Genomic DNA, 15755 nt, shown 5'->3' on the forward strand with positions numbered 1-15755 from the left:
TTATCATTTATTCAGAGTTTAATATATGCTAGACACCATCCTATGGATTCTTCCTTGAAAGTATCAAAGCAAATGTAAGGGGGTAGGCAACAGTATTATTTCAACTTTATGGTACAAACCAAGGCTTCTGAAGTTCTAGTTCAAAATCATTTAGCTAGGAAGTAGTAGAGTAAGGTTTTGACCCAGCTTGTCTGACACCTCCAACTTCTAACAATTCTGCCCCACAATCTTGAGGCTACAAGGGCATCTCACACTTTTCCCACCATCATTGTAAAGTACTAAGTCCCCTCATCTCTTTCTTTTATATGTTTAAAATATTGCTTTCTTTTTCTTTATCTTTTTTTTCCCTAAAGATTTTATTTATTTATTTATTTGACAGAGAGACAGTGAGGGAGGAATACAAGCAGGGGAATGGGATAGGGAGAACAGACTGCCCAGCAGGGAGCCCAGTGGGGGGCTCGATCCCAGGACCCTGAGATCATGACCTGAGCCTAAGGCAGATGCTTAAGGACTGAGCCACCCAGAGGCCCAGGTTTATTTTTCCATATTCATTTAAAATTTTCTTTTTTCTCTCACTACTGCCAAGGCATTTTCTCCTTCTTTTGTTATGATCTTGAACTTGAAGTCATTTTGTCAGGGTGCCTGGGTGGTTCAGTCGCTTAAGCATCTTTCTTTGGCTCATGTCACGATCCCAAGACTCCAGGATGGAGGCAGGTGTGGAGAAATCCTTACTCAGAGGGGAGCCTGCTTCTCCCTTCTCCTGTGTCTCCTGCTGGTTGTGGTCTCTCTCTATCTCTCTGACAAATAAATAAATAAAATCTTAAAAAAAAAAAAGAAGAGAAAAGAAGTCATTTGTCAGTTCTGTGCCATGAATTGATGAAAGTATTAGAGGGCAGAGGGCTATTTTTTTTTTAAGATTTTATTTATTTATTTCACAGAGAGAGGGCTAGAGAGGGAACAGAAGTAGGGGGAGTGGGAAGAGAGAGAAGCAGGCTTCCCACAGAGCAGGGACCCCAATGTGGGGCTCAATCCCAGGACCCTGGGATCATGATCTGAGCTGAGGGCAGATGCTTAACTGGCTGAGCCACCCAGGCAGAGGACTATTGAAATTGTTTCCAAACTTGGCTTGATGACATTCATTTCAAGCTCAGTGGGTCTTTTAAATCTCCTTTGCTTAGAGTCCTGACCTGTCCATTATGATTAAAAATATCCAGTGTTCTTCTTAGGTGCCTGGGTGGCTCAGTTGGTTAAGTGTCTGCCTTTGGCTCAGGTCATGATCCTAGAGTCCCGGGATCGAGTCCTGCATCAGGCTCCCAGCTTCAAGTGGAGTCTGCTTCTCCCTCTGACCTTCTCCTCTCTCTGGCTCTCTCTCTCTCTCACTCTCTCTCAAATAAATAAATAAAATCTTTAAAAAAAAAAATCCAATGTTCTCTCCTGGACCAAGAAGAAATTACACGTCTACTGTAAAGATCTGGAATTCAAGGTCTGGGGCCATCTCTTTTGATTAATGCCAAAGATAAGCAGGAGCATGACTTACTTACTTTCTTTCTTTTTCTTTCTTTCTTTTAAGATTTTATTTATCTGAGAGAGAGAGAGAGAGCAAGCACAGGGAGGGGGGTGATTTGTTTTTGATGAGAACTATGGCCACCTTGGGACCACTCTTCTGTCCTATTTTTTATGTGCTAAACAAGTATTTTCTAAAACACCTTTCTCAGCACATCGGTTCTATGAGTGGTTAATAGTGTGCTTCTAAAAATGGGCTCTGCAACCAAATGTATGTGGTGAACTCCAAGATGAGTTTTCTTTCTCTAAAACTGATTCTTATAGAACCTAGAGTGGCTTGCTCTCTTCATACTACTGACAATGCTGCTGCTCTATCCACACTAATGAACACACAATTTTCCCAAGATTACATTTTTATTAGCTTCTCAGGCACTTAAAACCTACAGATTATTGCTCAGTTGGGGTTACTTCTCCAGTACATTAACTTCCCCTATTACTAGTGAATTTTTGCATCCTTTCTTCTCTTCCAGTTTCACTTTCTGAGGGTTAGAAAAACAGATTTTTTACCACGCACTCATGGTAGCCTCAACCCTCCTCCCTAACCTTAGTCCTTGCCAGGTCTTCAGACTTCTTCAAGGCCTCATCAAATGCTGTGACCTTGACCTTTTCTACTTCATGACCATCTCCCTACCCTTATTCTCTGCATGAAGGCTACAAATGTTCATGGGCCTTGTTAAAATGCCATCTCATTCATTCATTTGAATGTTAAACACTGAGGACCTACATTGAGCTTGGCATTGTGTCAGGATCTGATTGAAAGGCTCAGTAAATGAATAGATTTACTCATCCCTGGGAGTTGGGAAGATGTGTTAAACAATACATGGCTAGGTATGCTTATCTTTTGGGGAGAAGAGGGATCTATAAATCAGGGAACTATTCGAGCTTTTACAGGCTCGTCCCATGAAAAATGATATAAGCAGTTTTCACTATGCTACAAACCCTGATAATTTGCATTTCTATAGCACATCATTGGCACAACAACTCAGTCCCTTTGAGTAGCTTCATTGAAAGTTGTTTTGCTTTCATTATCTCTCACAGAGCAACCATGAAATGATTGTAAAACAGCTCACAAGTATGTGTGTTATCCATAAATGCTAAATAACAGTTAAATTATCAACCCTGCACAGTGGAATCTGATGTTCCTCGGGATAATATTTTAATTGTTCAGCCGATGTGTTGTCAACCCTGGAGTCGGGAAATCTGGATTAGGATAGATACCAGTGTGGCAGGAGGGGAGGGCGAGAGGTGTACTGAACTTAAAAGTTTCCCAGAGGAAGGAGAACCTTGTTTTGCCTTATAATTTTTTTTTTCCTGTCTCTTACTCTCTCTCAATAGACCAAATAAAAGTTACTTCCAAAAGCAAAACAAAGTATTCATAAAACATGCATGTGTTCATGGGCTAATAGCATGAGTTCCGATGTATAAGTGCTTTAGATGGAACCAAAGTATGGACACTGAATAGACATTCTGAGCACTTCACTGATCCTTCATGAATGGACTTCGTGAAAATCACCGTAAGTGGCATCTTGGAAATAGCGATGAATAAGTCTGCCGTGATCCCTGAGCATCCATCAAAGGAAGTCCCTGGTCATATTTACATAATCACTTTTCTCCTCCAGTGCTCTGGGTATGATGTCTATTCTTGCCAGCACAGCAGAGTCAATATCAAAGCTCTCGGTCTCTACTCATTTTGATTCTAGTAGCTCTTTGGGTCCCTCATGGAGCCCATGGGTTCACTCCCAACCACTTGTCTGATTTCTAAGGACTGGTAGAGGGATGGGGCAGGGACGGTTATCAGTCCTGTTCTACTGGTGAAGAGCCCACCATTCAGTGCATGGGTGGCTTATGGAAAGTCACAGTGATCAATGAAAGGCAGAAACTGAACTGAAATCTCTAGAATCAAAGGTCGAAAGGGTGCAGAAAAAGATGGGGTATCTACAAACTGATTTTCCCCCTATCATACAGTTTACAATGAAAAAAGGTACGACTGGAAATATATACTTACCCATTGCTACATGGATGAATGAATGAATGAATGAATAGGCAATTCTATGCTCACTTGCCTTTACTGACTTCCCAGACACTTGCTGTTTTCAGAGGGAAAACCCCCAAGACACTTAACTTTAACTGTGTCCTTAACATCCTCTTCTTACCACCACCTACTACAACCCTCTTCTCATCCTTCTTCCTTCTCTATCCGTTGAAATGCAAAGGAAAGGAGCCTCTCCTTTGCTCCAATCCTTCCCCTGAAAGATTATTCTCCAAGCTGACTCTGGGGCTGGAGGACGGGCTGCCTTGACAGTTTTAGTCACCGTCCTGGGCCCTGCCCCGCCTCTGGACTGAAGTTCAAAATCCACTCACTTTTGGATTTATACTTCTACCTGGCCTATAATCCAATGTGAATAGAGATTGGGAGCCTTAAAATTAACCGTGGTCCTGGCAGAAAGAGATGTTAACTCCAGAGCACCAGAAGGGGTAAGTAATCATGTAACTATTACGAGGGGCTTCCTTTGTTGGATGGACGTTGGCTCCGGTGAGGCACCTAGGGTTAAGTGAATCAGCAGGGTCTCCTGAAGGCTTGTGTTTCCCCTTCCAAGGACAGACCTCTGTATTGTGAGAGCCTACAGAGTGTGGGTGGGAGGGCATCACCTTAGCTGGCCTAGGATTTTCCAGAAGCATGGATCCTCCTTGCTCAGTGCCTCTCACATAAATGATTATGGTCTCAAATCAGATTGAAACATCCTTACCCCGAGCCTCACTTTCCACATCAAAGATGAAGGTACCATACTAGAACAATGCCTAGGGGACTTCCAAAGAGGCAGCATATCCCAGCTGGGGTAAGAATGGTATTTTTAAAAGGAATGGTTTGGTTGGTTTAAATGTCACACCCCCACGCCCCCACACTCCCACCTACAAACTAGTTATGTGGTTTGGACAATTTGTTTTACTTCTCTGGGCCATTCCTAAAGGAAGGTTCGGCAAAAATACCCATCCACGGCACTAGCGGGGTGGTCGTGGAGGTCCAATAGCACAAAATCCTTAAGAAATTTTTGTTTAATGAATGATGCTTGGATAGTTCACAGATAAAGCTCTTTACTTTACTGGGGCTTGGCCAGAACTTCCACAATGCCATGTTCCCCGGAAGTAGTCACGCTCTAAGACATAAAGGAAAGGACCCTCTTCCTTTGTCTCCATTTCAGACCTGAGCAAGACTTATTTGAGCAGAAAGATCACCAAATTAGAGTCACTACAACATTAAGGGCTTTGTTTCGTCTAGAGTTTTGACTTTGTGCAGCTCCTGGGTGTGGTGGGGTCTGAGCCTGTTGAGTCAGTGGGAGCAGATCATCAAGGTCTATCTCCTATTCCAAGATGGCCTGAGAAAAGGCATTTTATAAATATTCATTCCAAAGAAGTAAGTCCTTCCTACTTAGGATTTGATTTCCTATTTCTGCGGGTCTGTAAACTAGATCTCTGTTTATTGAGGCAATCAGACCCTGGGAACAAGGGCTCTATCTACTTGTTCGTACATTTGAAAACCAGGCTGAACTAAGTCAAAACAATTGTGAAGTTGGGAAAATTCCATTTTATAAATTAGAATACCAGGAGCTTGGTCAGTAGAAGGAATCAGAAAAGGAGTCTCCCCCATATCCACCTCAACCCAACCCCTTGTGGAAGACACCCATAATCTTACTGAAACTTCCTCCAGAGAGATGGCTTTGTACCTACCAGGGACACAGAAGATAGGTCTATGGTGCAGTGAATCCATTTTGTTCAAATCAGATCTAATCCAGCAGCCCACCAAAACCAAAGTGCAGGTGGCTTTTCTGACTTGTCGGTAGGAGGTGTTAAACTTCGATCTTTTAAAGCTCCCCATTGCTAACTCTGGTTCATTTCATTTGTTTGTCAATATCCTGGTGCCATGAACAGACTTGGTCTATGTCAGCAATGCATTCTGTGCCTAGAAACTCAGACAAAGTAGCGGAATCTGATAGCTATACCTCTGCTCACTAGCTCTAGAGACCAAGGGGCTTTGGTTAATAGTTATATAGAGAGATAAATTACTTGATAAATGTATTTACTTCCTATGCTAAAATTGGAGACATCTTCTAGTTAGTCCTTTAGGAATTAACCCTCTTGGCGTGGTGCTCCCCAACGTCACCTCTCTTCATGTTTACGTAGCTGCCCAGCAAGTGTATCTTGACCGTGTCACTCCATTTATCTCAGCATTTCCTCACTGCCTTGGCTTGTCCATCTAAATGATCTTATTTTATCCCGTCCAAAGCCTGCGTGATAGTCACTATAGACTCATTTCTAATTCGTAACCATCCCATTCCAGAAACTTTGATGCCTTTGTGTTTATGAATTGTAAATACTATTTCCAATAAACTGATAATGAATGGCTGGGTCCCTTCAAAATTGTAAATAGTGGGGATATTTCCCCTAGCAACAGCCAATTATACTAGGCAGGAAAGTCATTCTATCAGGAACACTTACCCTTCAGTTTATTTCAAAGTCAGAAAACCTCTTAATTCTGATTATTCCTCCAGTTCTGAGTCAGCCAAGGCCACAGAGATACAATGTAAGTCGCTCAAATGGAAAAAGTGTAACAATAATTCTTAATGAGGAGACAGTCTGGCTCCGAAGAAGCCTGGAAGCCCAGGGACTGAGAGGTAGCCTCCTGTTTCTTCATTAATGTAGTCTGTGACCTTGGGCAGATCGTTTTATCTATACAGGAGTGTTTCCCCTCTCAGTCAGAGGAGTCTGGCCACACAAGACAGGGAGAGGAAGACGGGCTAGTAGGTACCCATTATTTATCACCTGCCATGGGCCATGTGCTATGTGCCACTGGGCAGAATGATCTCACATAATCCATCCAAGAAGCAGGAGGCAGATATGTTCCCTACTATACTGATAAGGAAACTGAAGCAGAGAAAGGCTAGTTCACATCCCTCATATGAGTAGGGGAAGCAACATTTAGATTCAGGTCTGACTCTGAAGTGAATTTGTCTTATATGCTCAATTTGCCTCTGCGTGACTTTGACGAGGCTGAAATGAGATGTCATTATGGTTTCACGTTAAACCTGGTGAATTTCACTCCGGGAGGGATCAGTTGAATTGCACGTGTGCATGGGATGCAGAGCCAGGGAGAGGTCTAGACTCCAACTCCTTAGAGCTCACAGCACAGTTCTGCAGGAGCTGGGAGCTGCTTCGAAGGTTTGAGCCTGACTCTGGGAGGAGGGAGAAGACATTGCGCTCCCCATCCTGATGGCAAGGGCCCCGGTGAGCGCTCCTGGTCTCCCTCCCTGGCTTCTGATTCCCTTTCCATTTACATCCAGTGCACATCCGTGGCTTGGCATGGCTAGGGCCCCACCACCTCCCTCCAGGACTCCTGCATTAGGCTCCTAAGGGGCCCCCTGCCTCCAGTCTCAGTCTCATGTAATGAACGGGTAATTTTCCCTCTGAGGGCAATAAAGAGTAATCAAGATATTTAAGCAGGGGGATTATATAATTAGATTTACAGTGGAGGAAAATTAAATGCTGAGGAGTTAATGCATAATCTTTCCCTCTTCATCTTTTTAGCTACCATTTTCTCCAATCTGTTCCCTGCCCTCTGGGCAAATGGAGTGTAGGCATCGTGCTCAGCAGACTCCTTTGCCTGGCGAGTGGCCCTCCCCATTCCCCCCGTCCCCGCCCCCCCATGGGCCCCAACATGCTCACTGTCTAAGACCCAATAAAGTCTCTCCTCTGTGAAGCCATCCTCACCTCCTCACATGCCTGGGACTCTCCTAAATCAGCCGACCCCACTGACGGCCCTCCTAGTCCTATATCCTTACATCAAAAGAGCTTCGTGTGGTCCAGAGTGTGAGCCCCTCTAACAGTCACAAGGGAGTATCCTCTATATTTGCATCTACCACTCCCAGGGCAGAGGAAGCAGGGGCTACTCCTAGATGTTAGAGGAATGGACAGATGGGCTCTGCCTCTTTTCTTCTAGAAGGTGAATGGATGAGGAGAACATAGTGACAGTGCTGAACAAGGAGTTGCTGAATCTTTGAAGAAGCGTTTTATCACCTGAGACCTTAGTTGCTTCTGCAACAAAGGGAAGATTTCGATGTTTCCTAAGGCCCTCATGTCTCCGACACTCTAGTTTCTTGGTGCTTTAAAAAATGACATGTGGGCAATACTCAGGGATGTGGGCCTCCATGGGACCAGAAACCCGGAAAGTCCAGATGCCTCCCAGGCCTCCCATCCTCCTGGGCCCAAGCAGGAGCTGGGGCAAGTGGCTGGGGAAACAAGGGAGCATTTACTCTGTGTGACGGAGCTCTGCCAAGGACCTCCCAGGGGAAGGATGAGGACATGCTTGGCCTTGGAGAAGGCTCCAAACAGCCACAGTCAGTCTCAATGCAATCCAAGCAGCCCCCTCTTTAAGCGATTCTGGACCATTGACTTGGAGGAGACCCAGAAGGGACTGCCATCTCTCCAGGGGCCCAAGAGCTTCTCAAAAGAGAGGCCATGAGTGCTTCCTAATTTGGGGGGTCCTCATTCTTCTGAACAGTGTTGGATGCTGTATTCCTCAATAAATGCTGAATGCATGAATGAATGAATGAATGAAAACCCATGACCACTCTGCCCTTAGTCTTGAGGGAGCACCTGCTCAAGTCTGTCCTATGCACCTGTATTGTATATTTTCTTTTTTCTCATATCCAGCCCTTCCCCCCCTCCCACTCCACATGCCCAGCAAGTCTACTTTAAAAAGCATTAGGGAGCCTCACCCACACTTTCTTCATCCAAACACCCAATCAGTCAAGGTCAAAGTCTCCCACATTGGGCCTGGGGTTAGGGAGTGGCATTTTCTAAGCGGTTAGCTGTGGTTTCAGATTTGGTGGGAGCCAAAAGGAGGGTCCCGTGCGAGCTTTACAAAAGCAAGATGCAAGACGTTCTCTGCCTTCACAGCTACTGTCATTCTTGCTGGTCCTTGGATCAACTTTGCCTCTTTTTTTTTAAGGTGAGGACTCAAGGGGACTAGCTGCAAACCAGAGAGCATCAGGGTCTCTTGCACTAGAAGTGAGCCAGAGGGGGTGGGGGTGCAGTTGAAGGGGTAGAGATTGGCTGAGACTTGGTATTCTGGGGAAGGCCCACATAGGAGAAAGGATGAGGTAGAACAGCTTGGAAATGCCCAGCAGGGCCCTGGGACTCATCCCCGCATGTGCGCCTAGGTGGGGTCAGTGTTACTTGTCAGCTTACACCTGCCACCCTGTCCTGGACTCTGGGCTAGGCTTTGACGTGGAAAGGGGTGCTGGACCTAAGCAGTGTAGAGGGAAATAAAGGAAAGAGGAGGCAGGCTTGGAATGCTTTGGCCTCATCCACTCCCACTGTCTGTCCAGCAGGGACTCGTGAAGCCTCAGCCATGGGCAAAGAGAAGACCCATTTCAATATTGTTGTCATTGACAACAATGTGACTCCGGCAAGTCCACCACCACTGGGCACCTTTTCGACAACTGTGGGGTTATCGATAAGAGAACCATGGAGAAGTTTGACAAGGAGGCAGCTGAGGTAAGGCACCCACTCTGGCTAGGAATAGCAGGGGTTGGGGTCCGTCCCATCTCTGGGTGGGTCTAGTTGCAGAGTGCAGAAAACAGGGTGCACGCTGCACGTCAAGGTGCCCGGAGGTTGGCTGTGATCAACTTGTCTGCTTGCCATCAATGCACACTACCCCTCTCCAGATGGGCAAGGGCTCCTTCAAATATGGCTGGGTACTGGGCAAGCTGAGGGCAGAGAGAGAGCGTGGCATCACCATCGACATCTCGGCTCTGGAAGTTTGAGACTGGCAAGTACTGCATCACCATCATCGATGCCCCAGTTCACAGGGACTTCAAGAACATGATCTCTGGCACATCCCAGGTAAAGCAGTCTGCCCCCAGGGGCCTCCTTGGGCTCCAGGAAGGACTAGAAGCTCATTTGTGGAACTAGAGGAGAATTTCACTAGGAGGCAGGACCCCTGGGCACGGCTGGGCTGGGCAGAGGGGACTGTTCACTCCGGAATGAGGAAAAGTTAGGAAGGAGCTCTGGTGTGTGATGGCCAGGGCTCGCATCCCGACTTGAATCCATAGCTTCTGAGCTAGGATTCAAAGTCTAAGGGCACCTGGCATTTCCAAATTAGGTCATTTAAATGCTTCCCAGTCCATTTGGTGGACCGGCTCTGTAGGTGGTCCTTTGTCTTTGAATGCAGAACCAAGGGACCTCTGGAGAAGTCAGTTCTCCAGAGGCAGAGGTGTGTGGGACAACTTCTCTGGGACAGGCATTGGCACCGTGCCTGTGGACTTCGTGGAGACAAGCTTCCTGAAACCTGGCATGTTGGTCACCTTTGCCCCCACGAACCTCACCACAGAGGTCAAGTCGGGAGATGGCATCGTGAGGCCCTGCCCAGTGACAACATGGGTTTCAATGTGAAGAATGTGTCTATAAAGGACATTCACCGTGGATTCGTGCCGGAACAGCAAGAACGATCCAACCCCCTCCCCTCCACTGCTTTCCCCCTCCACCCCACATGGAGGCTACCAGCTTTCTAGCACAGGTGATTGTCTTAAATCACCCCAGGCAGATCCACAATGGCTCTAGTCCCCTGCTGGACCACCATACAGCTCACATCTCCTGCCAGTTTGCTGAACGGAAGGCAAAGATTGACCGGTGCTCGGGCTGGAAGCTCGATGACAACCCCAAGGCCCTGAAGTCTGTTGTGATTGACGCCATTGTGCAGGTGGCCCCTGGCAAGGCCATATGCACAGAGACCTTCTCGGAGTCCCCACCTCTAGGTAAGTCAGGTTACTACTGAGTCACGGGAAGAAAGCATTGTCTCCTTTGGGGGGGAGGCACGGGCTAAGGAGCATCTCCTTCCATACCACTTTCCAGAAACCTCATTCTTCCTCTTCTAGGCTGCTTGCCATGTGGGGCAGGAGAACAACAGTGGCCGTGGGAGTTATTAAGTTATTAAGGCGGTGAAGTCCTCTAGGGCTGGCAAGGTCACCAAGTCCATGGTAAAGGCCAGCAAGAAGTGAAGCATGCAGTTTCTACAGCAATCTTCCACCATAAAAATAGAATTTTATGTACCTACTGAATAAGATTAATAAAAACTGAAGTAACTGTCCTGGTTACTTATTTCTTCGAAAGAGGTAAACAGGGAACCTCTAGGTAGGCTAATGAGCTATGATTTAAAATCCATTGGCGGCAAAGCATTTATGCCCTGGGCTGTGATGATTCAGGACCCTCTACCTCATTCTCAGCCACGTCTTTATCCCAGCTTTTCTCATTTCCCTCAGACTTAGTCACTTCTGGCCTGTCCTCCCTCCAGGGAGGCTAAATTGTTCTGGGATGTGAAAAGTATACTCACGATGACGTAGAACAGGATCTCGGTAGTGCCAGTGGGTTAGTCCAGCATTACTGTGTGGTTCCTGCTGCTAGGTGCTCTGTTATGCAGACCCTGATAGGTCAGGACATGTCAAGATCACTCAGCCAAGAGTGGGGTGGGAACTCCAAGCAGCTCAGTTGGAAGCTTGGGCTCAAGCTGTTGCCCCACATGTAGTCTAGGTCAGATTTATAATATGCCTGGAGGGTGAGGAGTGACCAGATATAACTCAGCGGCCTTTGTTCCCTAACTGTTTACATGGAACAGGTTCACATCTCATGGACCCTAAGCTAAATTATATGCTTGTTCAACATATACTAGGAGTCAGGTCCCCAGGGTCTGCTGGGGGTATGTTCCTTGTCCATTTATCCAATACCAGCACTTAGCATGAGCCAGATGCTGTTCTCACCCCATGGCCTTGACGTTGTTAGAGATAGAAGCAAACATCAAATGCCTGAAGAAAGTGAGCCAAGAGAACGGTAGAGGTGGGGAGGAGATCATGAAAGACAGTACAGTAAAGGCTGTTCCAACAATCCAAGCAAGTGGTGACTTGGACCAGGGGGGAGTTAAGTGGTGAGAAGTTCCAAATGTTTTGTAGAATTTCCAAAAATCTTTACAAACTGATACATTCCTAAAGATTGCATGTGTGGTATGTAGAAGTCAAAGCTGATATCTGGGTTTGGGGCCTGAGGATTTGGAATGGTAGATCTTCTGTGAAAGGTGGAATGGTAGAGCTTTTATGAAAGACAAGGGCGGATTGCCAATTAAGATCCTGGGGTGGAGAGAAGGGAGAGGCTCAAGTAATCAGGGGATTCCTTAAAACATGGAAGCAGAATCCCTTGCCCTTAAGCATCTACTGGAAGGAGCTAGGACAAGCATATGGATCTTTCCTGCTGGAGGGTAATGAAATCAATTATGTGATTGCCATCAGTTATCTATTGGGAAAACCATTTGTTTTACACTTAAAATGCGTCAGGGTCTGGGAGAACTGTGGAATCTTTTCTTATTTTAATTCCAGTATAGTTAACATGCCATATTATATTTCAGGTATACAATATGATTCAACACTTCCATACATTACTCAGTGGTCATCACAGTATATTACCATTAATCCCCTTCAGCTATTTCCCTCATTTTTCACCCCTTTCCCCTCTGATAACCTCAGTTCTTTGAGGTTTAGAATCTGTTTCTTAGTTTGTCTCTTCTTGGTGGGTTTTCTTTCTTAAATTCCATATATCAGTGACATCTTATGGTATTTACCTTCTCTGATGGACTTACTTCACTTAGCATTAAATTCTAGATCCAATTTTGCGTGTGGCAAAATTTCATTATTTTCTGTGGCTGAATGATATTCCATTGTGTAGATGTATATACACCACATCTTTATCTATTCATCAGTTGATGGACACTTGGGCTGCTTCCATCATTTGGCTATTGTAAATAATGCTGCAATAAACATAGGGAACAGGTATCTTTTTGAATTAGTATTTTCATATTTTGGGGGTAAGTATCCAGTGCTCTTTTTAATTTTCTGGGAAACATCCATACTGTTTTCCACAGGGGCTGCACTGGTTTGCATTCCCACCAACAATGCATGAGGGTTCCTACTTCTCCCATCCTCACCTACATTATTGCTTCTTGTGTGTTTTATTTTAAGTCATTCTGCCAGGTGTGAGGTGGTATCTCATTGTGGTTTTGATTTGCATTTCCCTGATGATGAGTGAGGTTGAGTGTTTTTTCATAGGTCTATTGGCCATGTGATTGTCTTTGAGGAAATGCCTATTCATGTCTTCTGCCCATTTTTGAATTGCATTATTTGCTTTTTGGTTTTGAGTTGTATAAGTTCTTTATATACTTTGGATATTAACTCTTTATCAGATATGTCATTTGCAAATATCTTCTCCATTCCATAGGTTGTCTTTTAGTTTTGTTGATTTTTTTCCTTTGCTGTGCAGAAGCCTTTTATTTTGAGTCTCGATAGGTTATTTTTACATTTGTTTCCCTTGCCCCAGGAGACAGATCTAGAAAGAAGTTGGTATGGTCAATGTCAGAGAAGTTACTCCCTGTGCTCTCTTCTATGGTTTTAGGTCTCAGGTCCTTAATCCATTTTGAGTTTATTTTTGTGTATGATGTAGAAAGTGGTTCAGTTTCATTCTTCTGCATGTTGCAGTCCATTGTTCCCAATACCACTGGTTAAGGAGACTATCTTTTTCCTCTTGCATACTCTTGGCTTCTTTGCAGAAGATGAACTGACATGGGTTTATTTCTGGGCTCTCTATTCTGTTCTATTGATCTATGTGTCTATTTTTGTGCCAGTACCATACTTTTTTTTTTTTTTTTTTGTAGTGTATCTTGAAATCTGGGATTGTGATACCTCCAGTGTTCTTCTTTTTCAAGATTGCTTTGGCCATTCAGAGTCTTTTGTTCCACACAAATTTTAGGAGTCTTGTTCTAGTTCTATGAAAAATGCTGTTGGTACTTTGATGGGGATTGGATTAAATCTGTAGTTTGCTTTGGGTAGCAGGGACATTCTTACAGCATTTGCTCTTCTAATCCATGAGCATGGAATATGTTTCCATTTGTTTGTGTCATCTTTAATTTCTTTCATTAATGTTTCATAGTTTTCACAGGTCTTTCACCTCCTTGATTAAGTTTATTCCCAAGTATTTTATTATTTTTGTTGTAATTATAAATGGAATTGTTTTATGGACTTATCTTTCTGCTGCTTTGTTAAAAATGTATGGAAATACAACAGATTTCCATGTACTGATTTTGTATCCTGAGACCTTAGTGAATTCATTGATCAGTTCTAATACTTTTTTTTGGTGGAGTCTTGAGGATTTTCTATATAGGTATCGTGTCGTCAGCAAACAGTGAAAGTTTTACTTCTTCCCATGCAGTCCTTTTTCTGAAGCCAGTTTGGGAAGATCACTCCCTGCCCTTTCCTGAGACTTTGATGTTCAAGATTTAGACTAGGATTGTGGTGGCCTCTTCTCACTAATCAATCACATCACCTGTCCGTGCCTGTAGAGTCGGCTCCCTCTCAAGTGTGACTATCTAGGGAAACCCCAGACCCTGCACAACCTAGAAATAATAGCAGGATAGCCTATCAGACCTGTCAACACATCAGGCATCAACAAACTCAGCTGTCTGTGAGGCTGGGGAAACCGTCAAGTTCCAGCTGTTGTCAGCACAGATCTGCCTGATGGGTCCTGGAGCACCTCAAGCCAGTCAGTGCCATCAAAGGCCATCCTTCCTGGCTTGGGGAGACAGGCTTGTTGCAAAGCTTTGGTGGGGAGAGAGTGCAGATCACTTGCCTTGCCCTTCCCTACTCCCTCCTGTGACCTTGCAAAATGACTAGTCCCTTTTGTCCTCAGAACTCTTTCTTAAGGATTCTGTAACTCACCTCCACAGTTTGGCTGAAAGCGATCAGGGAACTGAGATCCTAACTTTGCTGGGTCTGGGTTTCTGATAAGTCCTCAATAAATATTTGTTGAATAGTGAATGAATGAGTGTCAACCTGTGTGTTAAAGTCTGTGAATGAGTGTGAATGCCAACTTACTTTTCATTCTCAAGAATGATCACGGTTCTGAGGCTTGTTTCTTAAAAATGCTTTGAAAAATTCAATTTGGAAAATTCAATTTGAAAAATTCAATTTGAAAAAACTAGGGGCACCTGGGTGCTCAGTGGTTAGTCTCTGCCTTTGGCTCAGGTCATGATCTCAGGGTCGTGGGATTGAGCCCTGCATCGGGCTCCCTGCTGTACAGGGAGCCTGTTTCCCTGCTCTCCCTTGCCTCTCTGCCTGCCTCTCTGCTACTTGTGATCTCTGTCTGTCAAATAAATAAAATCTTTAAAAAAAAAAGAAAAGAAAAGAAAACTAAAAATATCTTTATTAACCCTCCCAACTGCTGTGTTCTCTACTCAGTAATTCCTCACCGGGATGGGAGGAAATGTGGCTGGTAGGAGGGGGAATCTTGTCTCATTAGAAACTCTGATAACATTTCTGTGCAGTGATGCCAAGGGCTGCCAGCATTAGCTGAGATTTTGCACCTAAGTCTGACTGTCACAGTTCAGACCAGTACATAAGAGCTTTGCCAGTTGGCCTGAGAAATATTCCTGCTGGTCTAAGTCTCCCTCGTTTAGTCCTTAACACAGTGTTGCAAACGGATCCGAGGGCCCTCTCTCAGTCATGATGATGAGGTTCTTTGTTGGCAGGTGTGGGACGTGTCCTGTTGTTTGATCTCCCCGCACCCACCCCTGAGATAGGTGGGTATAGTGAGGCAAGCCTCAGGCAGAATTCTCCTTCACATGCTTCCGCTGAAAGGCCTAGAACAGGCATGACAGCTGTGCAGTTTGGAGTCTCAGCGATCTGTCCTTGCAAACCCGACCAGCAGCTTGCACGCAGGGAGATGACAGCATTTGGTGGAGGGCTCGAGCAAGGCTTCTAGTGCGGGACAGGATCCTCGGAAAATGACTCCATGAAGGATGGAGTTCTGAGGCCCTGGCTGCCACTTCAAAGGGTAGAGGCTTCGAGCCCCTTCTGGGCTCCCCTGTTTAGCCAGCAAATTGCCTAGGTAGTAACTCATATGTTAGAGACACCACCTGGACTCATTTCACTGAAAAATCTCTCCTAAAATCCCTTAGGACAAACAACAAAACTCCCTGTGCTAACTGGAGATAAATAGGGCTGAGGCCTGCCCGAGGCTCCCGGTGACAGGCATCCCACCCCCCACACACAGCCCCTCTGCCCCTGTGGGACATTAAACAACCACCTCTCGAGGGGGTCGTCCCA

General features: G+C 45.1%; 1 pseudogene; it reads left to right on the top strand.

Moving 5' to 3' along the window:
- The first annotated feature begins 8968 nt into the window (after positions 1-8968).
- Positions 8969-10616, top strand: LOC111154373 (annotated as a pseudogene).
- The last annotated feature ends 5139 nt before the right edge of the window (positions 10617-15755 follow it).

Source organism: Enhydra lutris, unplaced genomic scaffold, assembly GCF_002288905.1.
Source record: "Enhydra lutris kenyoni isolate GAN:26980312 unplaced genomic scaffold, ASM228890v2 scaffoldscaffold37, whole genome shotgun sequence".
In the NCBI taxonomy this organism is placed as follows: domain Eukaryota; kingdom Metazoa; phylum Chordata; class Mammalia; order Carnivora; family Mustelidae; genus Enhydra; species Enhydra lutris.